We start from the raw sequence: 5,000 nt of genomic DNA, 5'->3' as shown, positions 1-5,000 counted from the left end.
CCGACTACCTGGGCGTCGATGACGCGGGCGATGCCGTCTTTAACCGCCACCACGTCAGGCTTGCGGATTCCCTCAGGTGTGCGGAGGTGGGGCTCCACAGAGACATTGAAGCCCCTCTGCGCGAGTCCACGGGCGACATAGCGCACGATCGCGTCATGCCGCTTAACCCGGGACCCGTGCGTCCTGAAGCAAGCCTGTAACACGTGGTTGGCGGTTTCTACGGCCTGGCAGCCCGCGCGGCATCTGGTGTCCGCCTCCCGCCCGCGACTGCGCCGTGCCTTCGTGGGGAAGGCGTTGATGCGGGCGCGGAGAGCGTCGATGAAGTTACGCCCAGATAGCAGGCGACTGGTGTCAGCGACCCACTGGTGTTGCCCCTTGACGGCGGCGGAAGATGACAGCGCCGCACCGTCAAAGGCAACGTGCAGGCGCGCGGCCCACATCTCTCCAACCTGCGTCGACGATTTGAGGAGGTGGCCCTCCCACATAAGATGCCGCTCCAGCGCCTCAATCTCACGCTGCACCTCGTCCCGGCCTGCACCGTCGGCGGCTGGCCCAATCCTCTTCAGCGCCAGGAGACGGGACCGGCGAAGTGTTGGCCCCATCCATCGGCATGATGGGATGCCGAGGCCTCCCTGGGCTACAGGAGCGTGGAAGTAGCCCAGGGGAGTGTCCGCCGGAAGGCGGAACCATCTCCTGACGGCGGCACGGATGGTCACATCTGCCGCTTTCAACGCACCCACTCGGGTGCGGCTGAGGGCCAGCCCATGGTACAGGCCAGGCAGAAGTACGGTGGTGAGGGCGTGGAGGCGCTGTTGCGGCTTGAGCGGAGCTCGGGAGATGACGTCCAGCTGCTCCACCAGGTGGCGTCGTGGGTTGAAAACGCAGCGACCAGCGGTGGAGAATTGCAGTCCCAGGTACCGGAAGGTTTCACCCACACGTAGGGCGGGCACGGTGGCGTTGCCCGCTTTGAAGGTAACGTCGGCGTCGACCTTCACCTTCTTGTCGCGCCCAGACGCGACTAAGGCGAGGGTGAAACACTTCCGGGCGTTGATCTGCAGCCCCAGATGGGCGAGGGCTGCGACGGCTGCGTCGATGAGGGACTGCAATCCCCTCGCGGTCGATGCAAAAAGCAGGACGTCATCTGCGAAGGCCGCAGCGTTAACTCTGCGACCAAGGATCCGAGCTCCGATGTGGGAGGGAAGTTGACTCAAAACATAGTCCACCGCAAAATTGAAAAGGAGGGGGGAGAGGGGGTCACCCTGACGCACACCCCTAGCCGGCTGCAGGGGCACGCCCACGTCGGCGCCGCCCGCTATCACCGTCGTGCTACCCTCGTAACACCTTTCGACGTACTCAATAAAGCAATCCGGCAGGCCATGAGCCCTCAGCACGGGGCGGAGGGCGGCATGGTCCACCGAATCGAACGCTTTAGAGACGTCGATCGATGCCACAAAAACAGAGCGACAGGAGCGGACTGCGTCGGTGAGAGCAGTGTCCAAGATGAAGGTGTTTTCCAACATCCCATCCCGGGGGATGAATGCCCGCTGACGTTCGTCCACAGCACATGCACGCATCAGGCGTGACGCGAGAACCTTGTGAAAGGTCCGCGCCAACACCGAGCAGACCGTAATGGGGCGAAAGTCAGCGGGGGATGTTGGTGCAGCCGTTTTGGGGAGAAGTGACGTCCGGGCGCGAAGCAGACGCTCGGGGAGGGCGCGGGCCAGGAGGAAGAGGTTCAAGAGTTTCACCAGGACTTCATGCGGCAGGCGCCGCAGCTCCGCTGGAGTCAGGCCGTCCGGCCCGGCTGCCGATCCCCTGGGCGGCAAGGCAGCAGCGACCTCCTCACGTGTGACCGGCCCCCATAGGCACTCAGGAGCGACAGGCTCCGAGTGCGGGAGAAGGCGGTCACGGATGAAGCCGGCGGTGGAGATCGGCTTCTTCGTGAAGAGGTCCGCCCAGAAGTCCAGCAGACCGGGGATGTCGGGTGGCGGCTGCAGCAGGGTGCCGTCCAGCAAGCCGCGCACGCAACGCGCACGCGACCTACGGAAGGCGTCCTGCGTCCGCGCGTATTCCCAGCGGCGCCGCTTGCGCTTCTGCAGCGGCGGGGCGGCAGGCGGCCGCTTGGATGGTTGGCGCGGCCGCTGTGTCCTGGTGATCGACCTCTCCCCCCTGGACCCGACCGACGCAAGGGCATCCGGGAGCATGCCCAGGATGACATCGGGCGGCGTGCCCCGCCCCAGACCAATGACTCGATCCAGGGCAGAGAAACGCTGGGCGGAAGCGGGTAGCCCCGCCAGATGCTCCCAGATGGCGGCGTCAGTCGGCCCCTCCGGCGGCGGCCCGGTGGTGTCGGCCGCGAAGTCCTCGGCTGCGTCGACGGGCGGCGCAGCGGCCTCGCCCGCGTCAGGCAGCGAGCTCGCTGCTCCACGGCGGGACGCCGGCTCTTCACCCCGACCGATCTCAAGTGCCTCCATGAATTGGCGGACAAGCTGCTTGTGGGCAGCTTGCCGCCGTCGGCACTTGATTGCCTCAAGCGTTCGGTCGGGGAACATCCTGGTAAGTTCTTGATTTACAAAGAAGAACCGGGCGTCCCTCTCCAGGAACAGTTCGGCCTCTGCCTTGGCGAGCGACAGGACTTCTTCCTCCGTCCACCTCGCGCGATGCCTCTCCGTCACGATCTCAGCGTTGGCGGCCGCAGGGTGTTGGCGGCGGCGATGGACCCCGAGACCGTTCTTCGTGGTAAAAGTGCGGTGGCACTCACTGCAAGCAAAGGGAGCTACACAAACTATCGCATTTTCGTTACGGCCGGTTGGCCGGATAGGTGCTGGGGTAGCTGGGGTGGCACCTTCAGCGGAAGGGCCACCATCTCTTGTTTCTTGTCGGCTGCCCCCAACTATAAAGGGATAATGCGAGGGGGGGCTGGTAACCCCCCCAAGCCCCTGGTGCGGTCTTCCACTCTGCAAAAATCAGCGGGCCCACGAGAAGGGGAGAAGACCGCAGGAGAGGAGAGGCTAAGAGGGCCAGGCCCATGTATTGCGCATCACTCTCCCTGTAACTATAACCCAAGGAAGGCACCTCGCAGCAGCAGCAGCACGACTACATCAAGACCGCACTTCGAAAAGCCAAGTCCGGATGCAGCCACACCGCCGCCACTTGGCCACCTTAAGAGAGTCATAGTTACTCCCGCCGTTTACCCGCGCTTGCTTGAATTTCTTCACGTTGACATTCAGAGCACTGGGCAGAAATCACATTGCGTCAACACCCGCTAGGGCCATCGCAATGCTTTGTTTTAATTAGACAGTCGGATTCCCCCAGTCCGTGCCAGTTCTGAGTTGATCGTTGAATGGCGGCCGAAGAGAATCCGCGCACCCGCGCGCCCCCGGAGGAGCACGCTAAGGCGGACGCGGCCTCGCAGCAAGGAAGATCCGTGGGAGGCCAAGGCACGGGACCGAGCTCGGATCCTGCACGCAGGTTGAAGCACCGGGGCGCGAACGCCGCGCAGGCGCGCGCATCCTGCACCGCCGGCCAGCACGAGGCCAACCAACGGCGAGAGCAGACCACGCCCGCGCTAAACGCCCGCACTTACCGGCACCCCTACGGCACTCACCTCGCCCAGGCCCGGCACGTTAGCGCTGACCCACTTCCCGACCAAGCCCGACACGCCCCGATCCTCAGAGCCAATCCTTATCCCGAAGTTACGGATCCAATTTGCCGACTTCCCTTACCTACATTATTCTATCGACTAGAGGCTCTTCACCTTGGAGACCTGCTGCGGATATGGGTACGAACCGGCGCGACACCTCCACGTGGCCCTCTCCCGGATTTTCAAGGTCCGAGGGGAAGATCGGGACACCGCCGCAACTGCGGTGCTCTTCGCGTTCCAAACCCTATCTCCCTGCTAGAGGATTCCAGGGAACTCGAACGCTCATGCAGAAAAGAAAACTCTTCCCCGATCTCCCGACGGCGTCTCCGGGTCCTTTTGGGTTACCCCGACGAGCATCTCTAAAAGAGGGGCCCGACTTGTATCGGTTCCGCTGCCGGGTTCCGGAATAGGAACCGGATTCCCTTTCGCCCAACGGGGGCCAGCACAAAGTGCATCATGCTATGACGGCCCCCATCAACATCGGATTTCTCCTAGGGCTTAGGATCGACTGACTCGTGTGCAACGGCTGTTCACACGAAACCCTTCTCCGCGTCAGCCCTCCAGGGCCTCGCTGGAGTATTTGCTACTACCACCAAGATCTGCACCGACGGCGGCTCCAGGCAGGCTCACGCCCAGACCCTTCTGCGCCCACCGCCGCGACCCTCCTACTCGTCAGGGCTTCGCGGCCGGCCGCAAGGACCGGCCATGACTGCCAGACTGACGGCCGAGTATAGGCACGACGCTTCAGCGCCATCCATTTTCAGGGCTAGTTGCTTCGGCAGGTGAGTTGTTACACACTCCTTAGCGGATTCCGACTTCCATGGCCACCGTCCTGCTGTCTTAAGCAACCAACGCCTTTCATGGTTTCCCATGAGCGTCGATTCGGGCGCCTTAACTCGGCGTTTGGTTCATCCCACAGCGCCAGTTCTGCTTACCAAAAGTGGCCCACTTGGCACTCCGATCCGAGTCGTTTGCTCGCGGCTTCAGCATATCAAGCAAGCCGGAGATCTCACCCATTTAAAGTTTGAGAATAGGTTGAGGTCGTTTCGGCCCCAAGGCCTCTAATCATTCGCTTTACCGGATGAGACTCGTACGAGCACCAGCTATCCTGAGGGAAACTTCGGAGGGAACCAGCTACTAGATGGTTCGATTAGTCTTTCGCCCCTATACCCAGCTCCGACGATCGATTTGCACGTCAGAATCGCTACGGACCTCCATCAGGGTTTCCCCTGACTTCGTCCTGGCCAGGCATAGTTCACCATCTTTCGGGTCCCAACGTGTACGCTCTAGGTGCGCCTCACCTCGCAATGAGGACGAGACGCCCCGGGAGTGCGGAGGCCGCCGCCCCGTGAAGGGC

The 5,000-nt window shown here is 62.7% G+C and overlaps 1 pseudogene; it reads right to left on the bottom strand.

Moving 5' to 3' along the window:
• LOC124582386 overlaps positions 1-5,000 on the bottom strand; it is a 7,966-nt pseudogene that overhangs the window by 1,921 nt on the left and 1,045 nt on the right.

This window comes from Schistocerca americana, unplaced genomic scaffold (genome assembly GCF_021461395.2).
Source record: "Schistocerca americana isolate TAMUIC-IGC-003095 unplaced genomic scaffold, iqSchAmer2.1 HiC_scaffold_412, whole genome shotgun sequence".
Classification (NCBI taxonomy): domain Eukaryota; kingdom Metazoa; phylum Arthropoda; class Insecta; order Orthoptera; family Acrididae; genus Schistocerca; species Schistocerca americana.
This window is presented reverse-complemented; position numbering and strand designations above follow the sequence as displayed.